At 35.2% G+C, this 22,473-nt stretch overlaps 1 protein-coding gene across 3 annotated transcripts in view; it reads right to left on the bottom strand.

Moving 5' to 3' along the window:
- The window catches only part of CFAP299 (cilia and flagella associated protein 299), a 638,990-nt gene that overhangs the window by 227,556 nt on the left and 388,961 nt on the right, over positions 1–22,473 (bottom strand). The window lies entirely within an intron of this gene.

Genomic DNA, 22,473 nt, shown 5'->3' with positions numbered 1-22,473 from the left:
AAATTTTCCTTCCTTTTTTGTCATTTCTAGCAACATGTTATATGTGTATAAGTCATAGTTCTACAAATACTTTTCGCTGAATATTTCTGTGCTGGTTTGAGATTGCTCCTTTACCATTTACATTCCAAGTTACAGGATTAGCATAGGAAATTCAAGGAATTATGGACCAAAAGTGAGCACTGCTCAATGTGGAATGAAGCTTGGCTTCTGACCACACATGACAGTATATTAACTTTTTAAAATCAAGTGTATTTTATGAATTTAAATGCATATTTATCAGTTATTTTTATGATTTTGGAGGCAAGGATTTAGATCTCCTCTATAAGGAAGAAATAAGAATTGTTTTATCTATCTAGGCATAGTCTTTCAAAACCTAATATTTCCTTGTGTAATCAATATCTCACTAAATGGGAGTAAAACAGTTTGATTTAATTTTAGAGGCAATATGTTCTCTCAGATCTAACTCCTAACTGCTGATGAAGAGAACAAAATTCTATCTTGTCTGAAAATGTTACCAGCTACCTGAACTTGAAAAAGAAACCAATGACTTCAACCCAACTTCTTCCTAGAGATAAAAGTCATACCCGACTGTTTTCTATTAACTAATTACCTGCCAACATGCCTCAAAGAAACCCTAATACTTTAATGATCATTTACAAAATAAGTTTGAAAAGTTGCTTGAACCTTGTTATGAATGAAACACAGTATTATATAACAGACATATTGTGTGTATAAACATACACTATATATATACTCACACAATGTTTCAATGACCTATAAAATAAATATCAAATTTGACAACAAGCTACACAATCAGGTTGAGTCAAATACAGAAGTTGTTAGATGCAAATATTCTTCAAAATTATCTCACTTGTAGAAAACCTTTTCAGATCCTGATCTCAACATTCTGATAAAGAGCTCTTCCCTTACCACCTATCAAAATAGCCCACTCATTCTCTGACCTGTCAGTTTTCTTCATAGCACTTACCAGAGGCTGACATTATTCTTTCTATCTGTCTGTCTGTGTCTCTTTATCCTAAGTATATGATAGATTTGTTTATGGTCTATCTCTACCACTATAATTTCACCTCCCTGAGGGCAGGGAATTTGTTTTCTCTCCTGCTACAGTCTAGAACTAGAATGGTGCCTGGCGCTTTTTAGAAACTCAATAATTATTTCATGAATGACTAAGGAAATGAATAAATAAATTTAATGACTTTTATTAGAAACTGCCTTATTTTTCCTATAAGAGCTCTATCTATACACTTCTTATTTTATTCCCTTTCTAATGCCCTATTTTAAGCTGAGACAAAATTAATTGTTCATTAAAATTGGCATAAGTTCAAAGAGTAACTTGGTAGTTCATTAAAAATTTATTTGCATGCCTTTACAAGTGTTAATTTATATTTAATACCCATTCACAGATTTTCAGTTATAGTTCAGGCTAGTAGATTTATGTAAACTTCAAAATTATTATATGCAGAACTTAATATATTATTGTCTCAAAATTATAGACACATGCAGATGATAAGCAACCATAATCACATTACTGATGTGGGCCCAATTAACACTGATTCAGTAGTATACGTGTATATTCCAGGGAGTTTTGAAAGTAACCCATGCCAAATGCTTCAATAAGCCTTATAATTCATCAAGAGTTAGAAAACAATGCTAAATTTATTGTCATAGCTCTTGGCAAATAATGAAAAATTTATCCTGAAGTTCGTTCTTGCTGCCTTTCCTCAAAACATTTGTTGAGAGTCTATTATGTAACAGACTCTTTTCTAACATGAGGAATACAGAGAAGAATGAGCTCAAAGTCTAGAGTAAACAGAAGAGAATACAGTAATGTGACAATTACTCAGTGTGGGGACTCAGGAAAGGGTATCAGAGAATACCTTTCTCAAGTTAATCTTGAAGTTAGAAGAGGAATTTGTGGGGAAAAAGGAGAAGAATAATGACCCTTAGGGACAATTGCTACTCTGCATCTAAAAGTTGAATTGGAACAGTAATAATTAAATATTACAGTGTTGCAAAATAATTCTCCAGTTGCTGTTTCTTTTCTAATTTATAGATGAAAACTCGTATGCATGTCTTAACTAACCCTTATATGTGGTCTCACTGTGTTCTGTATTTCCAGTCAAAAGGGAAGATACTTTCTTAATTATTGAAAAGCTGAGGAAGCAAGGTTAATGTGTAATCGAAAAATAAGCAGCAGGTCATTCTATGCATCTGGAAACAGCAAGGAGATCTAATAGGTCAAGGTGTGTGATTCTTAAAGCAAATTCCCAGAGTATCTATGGCTTTCCTCCAAGTAAACAGCAAGATTTATGAAGGAAAACCATTAAACTGAACACTTTCTTTCAAATATTCCAACCTTCCTGGAACACTTCCAATCAGATTGGTCTTTTTCCTGCTTTCAGTGTCTACACTCAAGACATACAATATATATTTTTTTAATGCAGGGAAATATTTGTACAGCATTTTAAAGGAGAAATCACATAACAAAAAGAAAAGTTTATGAAAGCTTTCAGAAATGAGGCAATTTGGGGTTATAGCATAGCAAACACATGAGAAGCTGATAATAAAACTTATGAATTATAGAAATAAATCAGTAAAGAACCACACTGAGGGTTGATGAGAATTTAAAAAGTCAGGGATTTTTTAGAATTCTGTACCTAGGAAATGAAGTGGTCATAATCGTGACATTCATTATGAGAAAACTTATGAAAAGCTGATGAAAATCAACTTGGCCAAAGGCTTCTATAGTTTTAGGCCAATGAATTTAAGAATACAAGGTCACTCACTACTAGATTATGGTGAAATCAAGGAATTCTTTTCCTTTCCATTGGTAAACTGAGCTTGCCAAGACAGTGCTAAATGAGTGAACGATGAGGGTGAAGAGATGGAGTGGGCACTGGGGTAACAGTGATAACGGGATTAAGTAAAAACAAAAACATGTTAAGAACCAACCACACCTGCACCCATTAAAGCTTAGTAATGGCCACTGGGCCCTGACAGAAACCAGAACGTTTGACCTCTTGTAATTTGAAAGTTACTTTACAAGCCATTATTGTGCATTTCCCCATGCATGCCTTCCTTTTTATTGTCAGTGGAGGTATCTAGGAAAATTGCCACAGGGCTTTTTTTTTTTTTTTTTTTTTTTTTTTGCGGTACATGGGCCTCTCACTGTTGTGGCCTCTCCCATTGCGGACCACAGGCTCCGGACGCGGAGGCTCAGCGGCCATGGCTCACGGGCCCAGCCGCTCCGTGGCATGTGGGATCTTCCTGGACGGGGGCACGAACCCGCGTTCCCTGCATTGGCAGGCGAACTCTCAACCACTGCGCCACCAGGGAAGCCCGCCACAGGGCATTTTTAAAATGCAGAGGATCTGGTGATTTTACTGTGTCTGTTTTTTTACCCATATAGTCTAACTTAACATTTATTCCAACAATGTGGAACTACCTTGTACCTGCTTCAGTATGTGATTTGATTGGCACTTTGAAGCTTTCAAAAGTTAAAAAATAAATAAATAAACCAGGGACCTACTACTCTCACAAAGGTTTTACTTTATATGAAAAGTAGGTGTCATCTTTAAACACACACACAGAGAAAAGAGGCACATAGAATTAGGTTATATGTTTATGAGTCAGAAAATCTCTCAAATCATTACAACAGAAAGTCAACAGTAAGTACAAAGCATAGAAATAATAGAGAGGAAGTGCTATGTAATTTTACCATCTCAGCAATCTCATAGTAAGACTAGAAAACAAGTGAAGATGAAGGGCAGATAGGAAGAAGAAAGGCATGCGAAAAGGAGGGAAGAAATGAATCAGCTCGGTATGTATGGGCATTTCTAAAGTCGTTCAGTACTTTAGCAGTGTAATTAAGCTAATGGCAGCCAATGCATTGCATGGAGGTGTGATAGTTGTAAGGAACAGTTATTTACTGCTCAAATGACCCCTAAAATTTAGCAGCTTAAAATAACGAACATTTATTATTTTACAGTTTTTGTGAGCTAAGAATCTGGTCCCAGCCGAACTGTGTGCCTCTGTCTCAGGGTCTCTCAGGAGACTGTAGTCAAGCTGTTGACCAGGGCTACAGTCATCTCAAGGCTTGATTGAAATAAAGGATTAATTCCCAAGCTCACTCAAGTGGGTTTCTTCCCAGGACTGCTCATAACATGTCAGCTTGCTTCCCCCAGAATGAGCCATCTAAGAGAGAGTGCTCAAGAAGGAAACCACAGTCTTTTTATAACCCAATTTCAAGAGTGACATACCATAATCTCTGCTGTATTCTATTTGTTAAAAGTGAGTCATAAAGTCCAACTTATTCGAGGGAAGGAGGTAGCGTAAGTGCGTGAATATCAGGAGGGGAGGACCATTGAACGCTACCTGCCTAAGAGGCTGCCGATCACAAACATATGTAAATTTCCTTCCAGGCATGCTTAAGGTGGCACTGCTGAGGCTGAGGGGTCAGTAACCTATAAAAGCTCTGAGGTGGCACTGGTGTAAGCCAAAGCTTTCACACAGAACCTTACATACTGTTCTGCCTATGAGACCAAACTGGTGGCCTCAGTTCCAGATGACTAGGAAATCTGTGAAAGCTTTGTGGCAGCACCCAGAGTAGACACTTATTAGGATAAAGATGCATCTACCTTCCATTCTTTTGTGTAATCTCAATCTCATCATTGAAGGGGGACAGCCTACAACAGCAATCTGCAATCTTTTTTTTTCCATCTATCTAAGAAACTTTGTCTTGGTTAATCGAATTCACTTTTCCTCATCACAGGAAAAAGGAGTAGATCTCTTTTGGTTGTATGTGGGTTGGGGGGAGCAAAAGCAACCTTTAAAAACTGAGTGTACATTGGTGCAAAGGTCAAAGCAAGATACTGAATAGGTAGGCAGGAACCAGCAAAAGTAGGCTTTATCTCTCACCCTAAAACGCCTAGATTTGCCCTATGGGCAATGTGTGACTTCTGAAGGTACTACGTTTTATAGAGATCACATTGACAGCAATGTGGAAAGAGTGGGTTTGAAGGCTCTGTTTCAAGGATGATTATTTCTTCAAGTCCTCATATCTGGGACTGGTACAGGAACTAAGGTAGGGACAGAAAAGACACAGAGAGAATGGAATTGAGAGATTTTTTAAAAAGCAAAATGCATGAGATGATGATTGATTGAATGCAGAGTATATGGAAGAAGGAAGGATTTAGGTTAGTTCCCAGTCTCCTAGTTTACTTGATGAGATCAATTGGGAAGACCGAAGGAAATGTAAGTTTGAAAGAAATTATAACAGGAAAAGATAAATATAGAATATGGCTCTGAATAGTTTCATAAATCTGAGGTCAAAAGCAAATGAAGAGGGCTTCCCTGGTGGCGCAGTGGTTGAGAATCTGCCTGCCAATGCAGGGGACACAGGTTCGAGCCCTGGTCTGGGAGGATCCCATATGCCGCGGAGCAACTAGCCCCGTGAGCCACAATTACTGAGCCTGCGCATCTGGAGCCTGTGCTCTGCAACAAGAGAGGCCGCGATAGTGAGAGGCCCGCGCACCGCGATGAGGAGTGGCCCCCACTTGCCGCAATTAGGAGAAAGCCCACGCACATAAAAGAAGACCCAACACAGCAAAAATAAATAAATTAATTAAAAAAAAAAAAAAAAAAGCAAATGAAGAAAGAACTAAAATAAGTGTTGCTCCTAGAAAAAGAGTATCTTTTTAAAGAAAACAGAATCTATAGTAACATTCTTCAGTCTACTGTTTTTTGTTTTTCCACAATATTTTTAGCCTATTACTCTGCTATCATTGTAATATGTGGAAAGTGCTAAGCCAAAGTTTTTTAGACTCAGAATTAAAGAGAAAAGCACTAAGATTAGAGGAAATAATATTCTACAGGTTTGGAAAAATAAGGGGATAAAAAAAGAATATCACTATTGTGCAATAAGTCATATCAGTTTTAAGACGACTTACTGAGGATTGAATATGGAGATATTAAGGATAGTTTCCTTTCCAAAACCAACTGGAACTTTGTTATTGCTATTAATTTTTAAATTGTAATATGTTCTGAAGGAAAATCCCTGACATCCATGGTTTTAGACATAGCAATTGTTCTTTTGTTATTCATTAAATGCGTAATTGACTTGAGCTTTTCTTAGACTTCCAATTAACAGTTGCAAAAAGAAATTCTATTTATAAATTTATTAATATTGCTGTCACTTCAAAATAGAATGAGGAATTTCCAAACATATTTTACCAGTAAGTTCACATTTGTTTTCTAGACCATTTTCTGAAATATATTTTGCTTGTCAATGGAAGCCTAGGAAATCAGGACTCAAGACCTAAAGATCTGTCCCAAATCTAACAACAGAATATTCTTGGGCAACATCTTAAAATGATCTTCCTTGATTTGGTAATAATGATAATAATAAAATATTGTTACCAGTTTATGATAATAATGACAATTAATACATAACATTTATTGAGTTTTTACTAAGTAACTGGCCCTATGTAATGCTTTTTACGTCTTACCTTTCTTTAAATTTCTTAACATTTTTATGTGGTACTATTATTAGCCTTATTTTTAAAATGAGGACACCAAGGGCCATGCTTCCACAAGACAATAAGTGGTGGAAATAAGATCTGAACTCATGTAGTCTGGCTTAAGAGTCCATTACTCTTAACCACTTCTACATATTTTTCCAGGCATTTGCTGTCCTTAAAGCAATAACACATGATAGTGCATGTAAGTTAATACAATTCATATTCTACATTCTTTATCCTCTTGGAGAAGTAAAGTGAAGTACAGCCTAGTTAAATAATTTTCAGAAGATATTCTAGCTATTTTAAAATATTATAGCAGTAAAGTAGTAAATAAAATGTTCCAGAAGGAAAATAAGAACATGTAGATACCTTCGTTAAATGACCTGGAATGCTGACTATGTCATATTTTACTAGTGAGCTGAAATAAAAATATTTTTTCTAGAAAGGATACATAGACGTTCTTTCACATTGAAAGTAAATATTTTCCTTAAAATATCTAAATGTTATCTTGGAACATATAGGACATTGCCCTAACTCATGGCGATCTATTTTCTTTTATTTATTTTTTACTTTATTTTTCCTGGAAGGCTGGGGGTGGGGTGTGGAAAGAAGAAACCTTTAGATTTTCTCTGAGGGAAATTACTGAACTGAAAGAAAAACAATACAATCATGAAAAGTATTCCTAGATGAGAAAAGACCAACTGATAAACACATATCTGCATCCAACTGATTATATAATATCTCATGGGTGTTGTGGTAATACTGTCAAAACATGGATTGTATCTTTGAAATATCAGATTTAATTTAAATCAATTTCAAGCCAACTACTTTATTCCACCATTGGTGAGTAATACAGCCAGTCCCCACAATGTTTAAGTTAGTGAAGAAATGGAAAATCAGGAAAAGAACATATGCTAGTTTTGATCTGCTATGAATGTGAAGTGCCAAAATCATTACAGAGAAAGATAGCTCATAACACATTTCAACACCAGTGAAGTGTGGGGAAAAAAAGTTAATCTTCTTGATACATTTTGTCTTTTCTTTCCTTTTAATTCTCATTATTTGATAATTACTTATTCAACTTTGAACACAGGTTGTATAAATATATTTGTTTTATTTTTAAGTATATTTAAAGTAAGTATACTTTAAATATACCTAAAGTAAGTATAAAAAATTTATTTGGAGGCTTTTTAAGAGTCATTTTCTTCTCTCTTCTAAGTTAAGCTTACCAAGTATTAGTGATCACCTAATGGGACAGTTTTTTAAAAATGCAAAAGAAAACCCACCCAAACACTTGAAAATTACAGACAGCTTCAGTATATAAATTTTAATGTTATAATTCTAATTATGTCATACAGGAAGAGTCTTATACATACAAGCTTCTGGTTAAATTTGACAGATTGAACACACTCATTTACCTCTGCTCCCTCTGGAAAACCTAATGAAACAACAGTAAAAGGATACAGATTGCATGAACTCACAAGAGCAAAGAGAATTAGGGAGGAAATGAGTGACAAAGAGAGAAATCCACAAAACCACAGAAGATATCAAGCAGATTGTTGAGCACCAGTTAACAGCAGAAGAGGTTGATGCCCAAGTGTTCTCTGCATAGGGGAAAGAAAATGAGAGGCACTCGGTGTAAGAAGGTTCCTCTGGGAACGGGGCAGAAATCAAAATTATGTGAAAGCCTAAATGGATACCACTTAGAACTATCTTCCATCCCCTCCCTAGGTTTGGCAGCCAGGAAAGTGTCTCTCCTTCCCTTACCAATGCAAGAGTTCATAGAAGTTGAAAAACACAGGGTCTCTGGAACTCAGAGATCAGTCAAGCAGGAGGATCAGAAGCCACAGTGAAAATAGGATCATGAAGTGAAAGACAACAAACCAGAAAGTCTGAATAAGAAGACTCCAGGGCTTCCCTGGTGGCGCAGGGGTTGAGAGTCCGCCTGCCGATGCAGGGGATGTGGGTTCGTGCCCCGATCCGGGAGGATCCCATATGCCGCAGAGCGGCTGGGCCCGTGAGCCACCATGGCCGCTGAGCCTGCGTGTCTGGAGTCTGTGCTCCGCAACGGGAGAGGCCACAGCAGTGAGAGGCCTGCGTACCGCAAAAAAAAAAAAAAAAGAAGACTCCAGCCCCTTGTTTTTAACTCTCAGGTTGGCAGTGAAGTCTATAGTTGCCCCTTTTTAATCTCCATTGTGGGCAGAAGATTAGAGAAGTCCTCACTGGTGCTGACCTCTGGAGAGAAAGAATCTGACTTGGAGTAGGGCTCCCATAACTAATTAGGTTCTTCTCCACTCAGTACCTCCATGGTGAGATATACTTTTGTACCTTTGGAAAAACTCAGCCACAGGGATAGAGACCTTCCAAATGGCCTTTTCAGTGCATTTTCTTAAATATAAGTAAACCAAGGATCTCCAGACATTGGAGGGAAGTTTCTAACATAAAACAAAGGTGATAAAAAAGACAAACTGAAAATGAGACTCGGAAATATAGTCTCTTCATGCTAATGAAGAAGGCAAAAATAAAAACCTCAAAATATATAAAATTAATATCCTCAAAGAGTTAAAAGAAAGAAGTTCATCCATGATATAAAAAAGAAACATTCATAGAATAAGGCAAATCTTTTGGGAATTAGAAAAATAATGAAAATAAACTATTCAATAGGAAATATTAAGAAAGTAGTTGGATGTAGTTGCGTATTAAGGGTGGGATGATGGAAATGGTCTTACCTGGGTACAGGCAAGAAAGGGGTGCACTGTGTGTAGAAAATTTTAAAAGAATAAAACCGACTAAAAATAATCTGCTTTTTATTAGTATCATGAGCCAACAATTCTAAACTGTGTCAGTGATAAAACAGTCTCATCCATAACAAGTTTGTGTGCATCTAACTTCTAAACAGTTGTTGCAGTTGCTGTTGAGTCTATGAAGAAATGAACTCAAGGAAACAAAGATATGGACGGTACTAAAATTTCTGGAATTTATTGTGAAATGAAATGAGATATTTATGTTTTAACAGAGATCTATGTATTATCATTTCTTACCTTGTATAATTTTGCTTCCCTTCCCTTTTTCCTTATGAAATTAGCTGGTGGTTTGTCTATTATCTTAGGGTTTTTTTTTGTAACAGCAAGGTTTTGAATTATTAGTTAGGTAGGCTATTTATCCATTGTCTACCTCATTATCTCTACTTTTATATTTAATAATTCCTTTGAGCTTCCTTTGATTTGTTGTTTTTTATCTAGTTTTTTTTTGTGGGGGGCTGTAGGTATTCAACCCATTTATTCATTTTATTTTTATATTTTAATAGGTACCATTGACATACATTAAAATATGCACACATATAAAGTGTACTATTTACGTTTTACCTACGTAAAACCATCCTGACAATATGGATAATGAACATACCCATTACCCACAAAAGTTGTCTTGTTGCCTTCCATACCCTTCCTCCTACTTCTCCCCAACCTCTCATTCCAAGACAATCACAGATCTGCTTTCTTACACTGTAGATTAGTTTGCATTTTTAGAATTTTGTATAAATGGAATCATCTATGGACCCTTTTATCTGGCTTCTTTCACTCAGCATAATCATTTTGGGATTCATCCACGTTGTAACATGTATCAGCAATTCATTCCTTTTTTGCTAAGTAGTATTCCTTTGTATGTCTATACTACTGCTTTTTTATCCTTTAGCCTGTTAATGGATATATGGGTTGTTCCCAGCTTGTGACTGTTATGAATCATGCTCCAACCATTCATGTACAAGTCTTTGTATGAGGATATCTTTTTGATAACTGACTAGGAAAATAAGTCATATAGTAGGTGTATGTTTAACAGTTAAGAAACTGCCAAAAAAGTTCTCCAAAGTGATTGTACCATTTTACATTCCCACTATAGAGTATGAGAATTCCACATCCTTGCCAACAGATGGTATAATCAGTCTTGTTTATTTTTAGACATATTAATAGGTGTAAAGTGGTATCCCGTTACAGTTTTAATTTGCATTTCCCTAGTGAGATTAGTAACGTTGAACACTTTTTCAAGTGTTTATTTGCCACCCATGTATTGTTTTTGGTAAGGTATTTGTTCAAGTCATTTGCCTGCTTTTATTATTGCATTGTTTGTACTCTAATAATTGAGTTTTGAGAGTTCTTTATATATTCTGGATACAAGTCTTTTATCAGATATATGCTTTAAAAGTATTTTTACCAGTCTGTGGCTTGTCTTTTCATTCTACTAAGTGCATCATTTGAAGAATAACATTCTAAAGTTTAATAAAATACACTTCATCAATTTTCCTTTTATGGATTATGCTTTTATATATGTTAGAAAACTCACAACTTGTCATTATTTTTGCTTTAAACAGTTTATTATATTTTAAATATATTTAAATAAATTTAAAAATATATTTACCAATGTACTTATCATTTCTGGTGTCCTTCATTCCTTTGTGTAGATCCAGGATTCTATCTGGTGTAATTCTCCTTCTGCTTAAATGACTTCCTTTAACATTTCTTGTAGTACTGGTCTGATGGCGACGAATTATTTCAGCTCTTCTATGTTTCAAAATGTCTTTATTTTGCTAGCTTCTTGAATAATTATTTTGTTGGGTAAAAAGTTCTAGTTTGACAGTTTTTTCTTTCAGTTGTTTAAGGATGTTTCTCTACTGTCTTCCCACTTGCATTGTTTCCTACCAGAAATATGCTGTCTTCTTTATCTTTGTGTCTTTGGATATAATGTATCTTCTCTCTCCTCCCCTTCTTCCTGCTGTTTTTAAGATTTTTATCTCTGATTTTTATCTCTATCACTTGCTTTAAGGAAGTTGATTGTGTTGTGCCTTAGTGTAATTTTCTTCATACTTCTTAGACTTGGGGTTCATTGATCTTTTTGGATCTGTGGGTTTATAGATTCCATCAAATTTGGAATTTTTCAGACATTATTTCTTCTCATTTTTATTTTTTGCTATGCCTGTCTTTTCTTTGTGAACTACAATTGTACATGTATTAGGTTGTTTGAAGTTATCCCTCAGCTTTCAAAATTGCTATATTTTTTTCATTTTTCTTTCTGCATTTAATTTTGGATAGAGTCTGTCATTAATTCAACAACTGCATCTTTTTTGTTAATATTTTTTTCCTCAATGTCTAATTTACTATTAACCTTATCCAGTATATTTTTCATTTCAACTGCTATAGCTTTTATCACTAGAAGTTCAATTTGGGTCATTTAAAAAATACCTTCCAACTCTATTTTTTGCATTGTACTCAGTATTCTTTTCTTTTCTTTTCTTTTTTTTTTAACATCTTTATTGGAGTATAATTGCTTTATGTTGTTGTGTCAGTTTCTGCTTTATAACAAAGTGAATCAGTTATACATATACATATGTCCCCATATTTCTTCCCTCTTGCATCTCCTTTCCTCCCACCCTCCCTATCCCACCCCTCTAGGTGATCACAAAGCACCGAGCTGAAATCCTTGTGCTATGTGGCTGATTCCCACTAGATATCTATGTTACATTTGGTAGTGTATATATGTCCATGCCACTCTCTCACTCTTTACTTAACATGTTCAGTCTTTTCTCTAATTTCTTGAACATATGGAATACAGTTATAATAACTATTTTAATATCTTTGACCATTAACTCTATCATCTGTATCAATTCTGAGTCTGTTTTGTTGGTTGAGTTTTCTCCTCATTCAATAGAATCTATTATGTGTAGTATTTTTCTGTTTCTTTGTATTTTTGGTAATTTCTATTAGATGCCTGACATTGTGAATTTTACTTTTTGGAGTGCTGGATATTTCTGTATACCTATAAATATTCTTGAGCTTTATTCTGGAAAGTTGTCTAATTACTTGGAATTAGTTTCATCCATTCAGTTTTGTTTTTAAGGTTTGTTAAGTGGAGCCAGAGCAACATTTAGTCTAGGGTTAATTTTTCCTATTACTGAGGCAAACCCCTTCTGAGTACTTTACCTAATGCTCTGTGAATTGTGAGGTTTTCCACTCAAGTTACTGGTCCTGTGTTGGCTTTAAAGATTGTTCTTTCTAACCCTTTCAGGAAATTAATTCCCCCCAACTCCAGACAAGTTGCTCACATGCATTACTAATACTCAGCTGATTGCTTGAGAGAGACCCTCTACAGATCTCAGATGTTGTCTCTCTGTGTAGCTTGCTCTTCTCCAGTCAACTGCTCAGTGAACCATAGCTGCCTTGGCCTCCCCAGGTTACCAATTTCATCTCTTCATCTCATGGAGACTTCTGGACTCTGCCTGGTTTCCCCCTCCCTGCATTGCAACCTATACACTTTCTCCAGGCAGTAACCTGGGAAAACTGCAGGGCTCATTTCATTTATTTTCCATTTTCAGGGGTAACTGCCCTTTGTTTTCTTGATATCCAATGGCAGGACAACTGTTGTTTCATACATTTTAATCTATTTCTTTAGTTGTTTCATGAAGAAGGTAAATCTGGTCCCCATTACCTCACAATAGTCAGATATGAAAATATCTTAACTATTTGTAAACTATCCAGGGCTGGTATCTCATTCACCTGCTTCTCCCCCACTTCTCCACCTATGCACTAAGATGGTAGCAGCAAAGGTCTTAATTCAATAAGTTTTTGGATTTTCTTCTGATTACTGTTTAAATATATGCCATTGGTCCTGATATGTAGTATTTTTAATTATTATTACTATTTGCAAATTCTGTTAGATCAGTTTATTTTTCCCTTCTTATCTGAAAATTGTTTAATAGAAGATTTTATTTTTAATTTACAGATGTAAGGACCTTTTTGGTCTTTATTTTATGAATAATTTCTAATTTTATTGCCTTGTGATTGAAGAATATTTTTTGTAATATTTTTACATCAGGATACTTACTGATGTTTTATTTGTGACCTAATATATAATTGACTTTTAAAATACAAATATGTTTTTAAGAATTATTTTATTTTTTGTTCTTATTTTCAGTACTTTTAAAACCTTCTCTTCCATTAAATTCCTAAAGTCTCCCTACCATCAATTGTTTACTCTTTTTTTTTTTTTTTTGGCTGTGCTGTGTGGCTTGCAGGATCTTAGTTCCCTGACCAGGGATCGAACCTGTGCCCCCTGCACTGGGAGCACAGAGTCTTAACATTTGGACCACTGGGGAAGTTCCCAATTGTTTACTCTTGACAACTGTTCCAAAATACTATACAGAGACACTGCTACTGTATGTTTGCATGAATGAAAATAACTGTTTTAAGCACATTCCTTATTGAAGAGATCCTTTCCCCCTCCACCTGTATATTCAATTCACAGAAACAGTGACAACTGTTCCAAAATATTAAACAGAGACATGGCTCCTATATGTTTGTGCTGATGAAAATAACCATTTTAAACACATTCCTTATTGACAAGATTCTTTCCTCTCCATCTGTATATTATTACTTTTATTTTTTTAATTTTTTTAATTTAATTTTATCTTATATTGGAGTATAGTTGATTTACAGTGTTGTGTTAGTTTCAGACCACCGGTATATTCTTCAGTTCACAAAAAAATTAAGCATAATGTGGGTACCACAGATACCAAGTTGAAGACTTGGTCCTTGTCCCAGAGGAAGCATGGTAATCTGCCATGTCTTTTTTTCTCCTTGAGTTTTGCTAGAATCACTCATGGTTTTGTTCCATATTTTTAGGTACAACGTTCCAAAGAGTTAGTACTGCCACGCAATGTTACTCAAATTATTGTAGAGTCTATCTAGAAAAACTATATTAATGATCACTATAACAATATTGTGTACCATCTTCACCTCTTCATGTTCTCGCTTACCCTTCCCTGAGTTATAAAGTCTCTGGAGAGGTTAAAAGGAGAGGTCATAGAAAAATAATACATACTGGAGAATTAATACACAGTTATAATTATAAAACTAAAAATGGTCAAAAAATTATAGTGATTAATAATAAGAAGGTATTTGTGAAATGGGGAAAGTCAAATGCTTTAGCTAGCACACAGTTGCACATGTAATATTTTATAAAAGTAAGGACCATGATTAATAGAATAAGAATTAGACAAACTGCACCTCAATTTTATTTGCACAGTATGGTGATAAAAATATCAACTTATGGGGTTGTTGATAAGATCAGACTAATGAATGCTATGCTTGACACATAGCAGGTGCTAGATATATGGTAGTTCTCGTTTTCATTATTAGTGCATTCTTATATAAAGATAGACATTTAAAAAAATTTTTTTTTAAACAGTGATCCTGAAACATAAATAACTTAAAGGCCTTTACAGGATACAATTTTGGGGGAAATTTAGATATTTTGTCTACCAGTAGTTGGAAAGAAAGAGTAGTAGTCATATGTGATTTTTGCTGACCTGAGTTTATTTCCAGTAACACACAGTGGTCACAACAAAGCATTCAAATATGACTTTGTATATCTCAAATGTCATGGGAGAAGCTGGAACTACACAGAACAAAATCATTGCCAGACTTTCTGGTTCTCTTCTCTCATTTAAAAACAGCTAACTCAACTCATCCTTCGGTTTTTTGCTTAAACATGCTCACTTCCTTAGTGAAGCCATTCCCTTTAGGCTAGACTCCTCTAAGTGTCCTAACCTCAAATTCCCCTATCATAATATTCATCGCATTTTTTCATAGTTATTTTTTAGCTGTATATCTTCTCAATATATTGCAAACTCCATAAAAATAAGAGGCCTGTCTGTCTTATTCATTGTTGTTGCCCCAGCACTACACAGGCTGTTTGGCACAATGTTGTCAACTCATTATTTATTGAGTAAATGAATAAATTCCCTAACAGACATGGAAATTTCAATGTACAGCCAGAGATAGTTCTAGAATCTGGGTCTGAAGTAAACACCAGAGAACATGCAAGCACACTCCTCCAAACGTCTTGATAGAATGAGAAAATTTTATCTGCATCCCCAGAGCAACTACTCCCTCATTGATAATGATGACAGACCTTCAGAGACCTTCAGGGTTGGCATTGCTTTGGAACCAGCAAAGGTTCCTTAATCCACAGCTATGTGTTGAATACTTACATATTCAGATTCAACTAAACTAGATTGTAGAGAGCTAGCTATGTACTAGGCTAAGAGCTATGTGCTTTATCATGTCATTTTACTCAGTGGCACAAACTATAAGGGCGTAGGATGATCATTTCTACTATAAATAAGTAAAGTGGCCATAAAATATGTCATAACTGATCAAAGTCATGTAGCTTGGTAGTAGAAGAACCAGGATGCATATACAAGATGTAAGTTTACATGTTGGGAGTGAGTGTTTTAAGGTAAGACACAGTGAAGTGATTACATTCAAGTTGTTTTTGCATGGGTGCAAGCAGGTGCACATGTCACCAATGGACTCAACTGAAGCTCAAATTAACATACTTATATCATATATTAGGAGCCAGAGTTATCCTTACTGACATTCACTTGTTGCCAGACATTGGATATTTTAGCTTTCTAAGCTTCCTTTTCCTTATCTGCAAAGTGAAACTATGTGCCTTGTTTCTCTCACAGGATCATTGGGAGGAACAAATAAGACACCCATATAGAAGCCACACTGTGTTAACATATCGCTTCAAAGTTTTAAAGGGATTGTTAACACACCTATCATATTGATTTTCTTACTCTATTTTACTGAACAAGGTCTGCTTTCTTCCTTCTTTCCATTTGGAGTTTTATAGCATTATAGGTTACAACTACTGCATTCTTTCAGTCCCATGAACATTATCCTAGTAAGTTTACAAATAGAAGAATTATTTTCAGTTTCTGACATAATGAAAATCAAACCAGGGTCCCAGAAAAATAGCAATTGCTTACAGTACAGGTTTGTTATCTCTTAGGTACACCAAAATGGGTACAAATTCAAGGTTTGATGGAAACACTGGACATGACTTTTAAACGTAGCTCTGCATTCATTATCATTGCAACCATTAGTTTGAAATCCTTGCCAATAAAAGGGGGATACTAAACTCTAAACTTCTTAAAATCATCAAATGCCATCAAATTTTTTTGATATTTGAATTTTATTTTATTTTTTTATACAGCAGGTTCTTATTAGTTATCCATTTTATACATATTAGTGTATACATGTCAGTCCCAATCTCCCAATTCATGACACCACCCCCCAACCCCACCACCACTTTCTCCCCTTGCTGTCCATACATTTGTTCTCTATGTCTGTGTCTCAATTTCTGCCCTGGAAACCGGTTCATCTGTACCATTTTTCTAGGTTCCACATACATGTGTTAATATATGATATTTGTTTTTCTCTTTCTGACTTACTTCACTCTGTATGACAGTCTCTAGATCCATCCATGTTGCAACAAATGACTCAATTTCATTCCTTTTTATGGTTGAGTAATATTCCATTGTATATATGTACCACATCTTCTTTATCCATTCCTCTATCGATGGGAATTTAGGTTGCTTCCATGTCCTGGCTATTGTAAATAGTGCTGCAAAGAACATTGGGGTGCATGTGTCTTTTTGAATTATGGTTTTCTCTGGGTATATGCCCACTAGTGGGATTGCTGGGTCATATGGTAATTCTATTAGTTTTATAGGGAACGTCCATACTGTTCTCCATAGTGCCTGTATCAATTTACATTCTCACCAACAGTGCAAGAGGGCTCCCTTTTCTCCACACCCTCTCCAGCATTTGTTGTTTGTAGATTTTCTGATGATGCCCATTCTAACTGGTGTGAGGTGATATCTCATTGTAGTTTTGATTTTCATTTCTCAAATAATTAGTGATGTTGAACAGCTTTTCATGTGTTTCTTGGCCATCTGTATGTCTTCTTTAGAGAAATGTCTATTTAGGTCTTCTGCCCATTTTTGGATTGGGTTGTTTGTTTTTTTTAAAATTGAGCTGCATGAGCTGTTTATATATTTGGAGATTAATCCTTTGTCTGTTGATTTGTTTGCAAATATTTTCTACCATTCTGAGGGTTGTCTTTTTGTCTTGTTTGTAGTTTCCTTTGCTGTGCAAAAATTGTTAAGTTTCATTAGCTCCCATTTGTTTATTTTTGTTTTTATTTCCATTACTCTAGAGGTGGATCAAAAAACATCTTGCTGTGATTTATGTCAAAGAGTGTCCTTCCTATGTTTGGCTCTAAGAGTTTCATAGTGTCCGGTCTTACATTTAGGTTTCTAATCCATTTTGAGTTTATTTTTGTGTATGGTGTTTAGGGAGTGTTCTAATTTCATTCTTTTACATGTAGCTGTCCAGTTTTCCCAGCACCACTTATTGAAGAGACTGTCTTTTCTCCATTATGTATTCTTGCCTCATTTGTCATAGATTAGTTGACCATAGGTGTGTGGGTAAATATCTGGGCTTTCTATCCTGTTCCATTGATCCATATTTCTGTTTTTGTGCCAGTACCATATTGTCTTGATTACTGTAGCTTTGTAGTGTAGTCTGAAGTCAGGGAGTCTGATTCTTCCAGCTCTTTTTTTTTTCCCTCAAGACAGATGTGGCTATTCGGGGTCTTTTGTGTCTCCATACAAATTTTAAGCTTTTTTGTTCTAGTTTTGTAAAAAATGCCATTGGTAGTTTGATAGGGATTGCATTGAATCTGTAGATTGCTTTGGGTAGTATAGTCATTTTCACAATATTGACTATTCCAATCCAAAAACATGGTATATCTCTTCATCTGTTTGTATCATCTTTAATTTCTTTCATCAGTGTCTTATAGTTTTCTGCATACAGGTCGTTTATCTCCATTGGTAGGCTTATTCCTAGGTATTTTATTATTTTTGTTGCAATGGTAAATGGGAGTGTTGCCTTAATTTCTCTTTCAGATTTTTCATCATTAGTGTATAGGAATGCAAGAGATGTCTGTGCCTTAATTTTGTATCCTGCAACTTTACCAAATTCATTGATTAGCTCTAGTAGTTTTCTGGTGGCATCTTTAGGCTTCTCTATGTATAGTATCATGTCATCTGCAAACAGTGACAGTTTTACTTCATCTTTTCCAATTTGTATTCCTTTTATTTCTTTTTCTTCTCTGATTTCTGTGGCTAAAACTTCCAAAACTATGTTGAATAATAGTGGTGAGAATGGACATCCTTGTCTTGTTCCTGATCTTATAGGAAATATTTTCAGTTTTTCACCATTGAGAATGGTGTTTGCTGTGGGTTTGTTGTATATGGCCTTTATTATGTTGAGGTAGGTTTCCTCTAGGTCTACTTGCTTTTTTTTTTTATCATAAATAGGTGTTGAATTTTGTCAAAAGCTTTTTCTGCATCTATTGAGATGATTATATAGTTTCTATTCTTCAAACTGTTAATATGGTGTATCACATTGATTGATTTGTGCATATTGAAGAATCCTTGCATCCCTGGGATAAATTCCACTTGATTATGATGTATGATCCTTTCAATGTGTTGCTGGATTCTGTTTGCTAGTATTTTGTTGAGGATTTTTGCATCTATATTCATCAGTGATATTGGTCTGTAATTTTCTTTTTTTGGTAATATCTTTGTCTGATTTTGGTGTCAGGGTGACGGTGGCCTCATAGAATGAGTTTGGGAGTGTTCCTTCTCCTCCAATTTTTTGGAAGTTTGAGAAGGATGGGTGTTAGCTCTTCTCTAAAGGTTTGATAGAATTCTCCTGTGAAGCCATCTGGTCCTGGACTTTTGCTGGTTGGAAGATTGTTAATCACAGTTTCAATGTCATTACTTGTGACTGGCCTCTTCATATTTTCTATTTCATCCTGGTTCAGTTTTGGAAGGTTATACCTTTCTAAGAATTTGCCCATTTCTTCCAGGTTATCCATTTTATTGGCAAAGAGTTGCTTTAGTAGTCTCTTAGGAGGTTTCGTATTCCTGTGGGGTCTGTTGTAACTTCTCCTCTATCATTTCTAATTTTATTGATTTAAGTCCTCTCCCTGTTTTTCTTGATGAGTCTGGCTAATGGTATATCAATTTTGTTTATCTTCTCAAAGAACCAGCTTTTAGTTTTATTGATCTTTGCAATTGTTTTCTTTGTTTCTATTTCATTTATTTCTGCTCCGATCCTTATGATTTCTTTCCTTCTGCTAACTTTTGGTTTTGTTTGTTCTTCTTTCTCTAGTTCCTTATGCTGTAAGGCTAGATTGTTAATTTGAGATGTTTGTTATTCCTTGAGGTAAGATTGTATTGCTATAAACTTCCCTCTTAGAACTGCTTTTGCTGCATCCCATAGGTTTTGGATCATCGTGTTTTCATTGTCATTTGTCTCTAGGTATTTTTTGATTTCCTCTTTGATTTCTTCAGTGATCTCTGGTTATTTGGTAACATATTGTTTAGCCTCCATGCGTTTGCGTTTTTTACATTTTTTTCCCTGTAATTGATATCTAATCTCATAGTGTTGTGGTGAGAAAAGATGGTTGATATGATTTCAGTTCTCCTAAATTTAGTGAGGCTTGATTTGTGACCCAAGATGTGAACTATCCTGGAGAATGTTCTGTGTGCACTTGAGAAGAAAGTGTAATCTGCTGTTTTTGGATGGAATGTCCTTTAAATATCAATTAAATCTATCTGGTCTATTGTGTCATTTAAAGCTTGTCTTTCCTTATTAATTTTTTGCTTGGATGATATGTCCATTGGTGTAAGTGACGTGTTAAAGTTCCCCACTATTATTGTGTTACTGTTGACTTGCTCTTTTATAGCTGTTAGCACTTGACTTATGTATTGAGGTGCTCCTCTGTTGAGTGCATATATATTTATAATTGTTATATCTTCTTGGATTGATCCCTTGATCATTATGTAGTGTCCTTCCTTGTCTTTTGTAACATTTTTTATTCTAAAGTCTATTTTATCTGATATGAGTATTGCTACTCCAGCTTTCTTTTCATTTCCATTTGCATGGAATACCTTATTCCATCCCCTCACTTTCAGTCTGTATGTGTCCCTAGGACTGAAGTGGATCTCTTGTGGACAACATATATGTGGGTCTTGTTTTTGCATCCATTCATCGAGCCTGTGTCTTTTGGTTGGAGCATTTAATCCATTCACGTTTAAGGTAATTATCGATATGTATGTTCCTATTACCATTTTCTTAATTATTTTATGTTTGTTTTTGTAGGTCCTTTTCTTCTCTTGTGTCTCCCACTTAGAGAAGTTCCTTTAGCATTTGTTGTAGAGCTGGTTTGGTGGTGCTGAATTATCTCAGCTTTTGCTTGTCTGTAAAGCTTTTGATTTTTCTGTCAAATCTGAATGAGATACTTGCAGGGTAGAGTAATCTTGGTTGTAGGGTCTTCCCTTTCATCACTTTAAATATGTCCTGCCACTCCCTTCTGGCTTGTAGGGTTTCTGCTGAAAAATCAGCTGTTAACCTTATGGGAGTTTCCTTGTATGTTATTTGTCATTTTTTCCCTTGCTGCTTTTAATAATTTTTCCTTGTCTTTAATTTTTGCCAATTTGATTACTATGTGCCTCAACGTGTTTCTCCTTGGGTTTATCTTGTGTTGGACTCACTGCATTTCCTAGACTTGGGTGGCTATTTCCTTTCACATGTTTAGGAATTTTTCGACAATAATCTCTTCAAATATTTTCTTGGGTCCTTTCTCTCACTCTTTTCCTTCTGGGACCCCTATAATGCGAATGTTGCTGCATTTAATGTTGTCCCAGAGGTCTGTTAGGCTGTCTTCATTTCTTTCCATTCTTTTTTCTTTTTTTTTTGTTCTGCAGCAGTGAATTCCAACATTCTGTCTTCCAGGTCACTTATCCATTCATCTGCCTCAGTTATTCTGCTATTGATTCCTTCTAGTGCATTTTTCATTTCAGTTATTGTATTGTTCATCTCTGTTTGTTTGTTCTTTAATTCTTCTAGGTCTTTGTTAAATATTTCTTGCATCTTCTTGATCTTTTTCTCCACTCTTTTTCCGAGGTCCTGGATCATCTTCACTATCATTATTCTGAATTCTTTTGCTGGAAGGTTGCCTATCTCCACTTGATTTAGTTGTTTTTCTGGGGATTTATCTTGTTCCTTCACCTGGTACATAACCCTCTGCCTTTTAATCTTGTCTGTCTTTCTGTGAATGTGGTTTTTGTTCCACAAGCTGCAGGATTGTAGTTCTTGCTTCTGCTGTCTTCCCTCTCACAATCAAATTTTAAACAGCAATGTTATTTAAAAAATGTATGCAAGGAAGACATCCATTCAAGGGAAAAATGTGTATTTTCTATATTTAAAAGCAACTTTTCTTTTTTAAAAGACAACTATTTTATTTCTGAAAAGCACTTTCCCATAATGTTAAATAAATTGATGAACAATGGAATATATTTCTTTGACATCACTCTGTAGGCTCATTTAGGTGTTTCAGAAGTGCAATATTTATGACAACCCTCAGGAAATTAAAATATATGCTATTTCTAGATGAGAAACAAGAAAAATAATTTATGCCATCACAAAACAATGCTTTTTGTGGAAAATATTTCTTAATCTGTTATTATCAACAGCAAAGAGACCTAAGTATTGCCAGGATTCGCAGGGATATCAAAATATATCTGTGGTAAGCCAACTTGCCTTTTTTTTTTTTTTTTCTCATCTCTTAAAGTTTGGGTCATACAGAGGCAGCAAAATGTTTTGTGTTTCTTTTCCTGTGTTCCACCCAAATCATACATCCAAGTTTCCGTACTATTATGTTTATATAGTGAACTTCAAATACCTATTTCCTAATTTGGATTGATCAGAACATCTTCAAAACATCTGCCCAACTTGGTACATTGCCCAGGAAGTCTAATGACTTTTGAGAAGAGAAAATGAGATTTATTGGCTAAGACAGGGAACTACCTGGAAAATTATGAGGTTTTAGTAAGACTATCAGTACTCCTAAGTTTGCCAAGAGTCAGCCATGTGGAATGCAGTAAGAACTCTAGGCAGTCTTAAAACAAACTCTTTGATTAAATGCAATTATAAAAAATTGTCAGCTGTCAGAATTGATATTT

This window comes from Phocoena sinus, chromosome 5, assembly GCF_008692025.1.
Source record: "Phocoena sinus isolate mPhoSin1 chromosome 5, mPhoSin1.pri, whole genome shotgun sequence".
NCBI classification, from domain to species: Eukaryota; Metazoa; Chordata; class Mammalia; order Artiodactyla; family Phocoenidae; genus Phocoena; species Phocoena sinus.
Note: the sequence above shows the minus strand (reverse complement) of the source record. Positions and strands in the feature narration are given on the sequence as shown.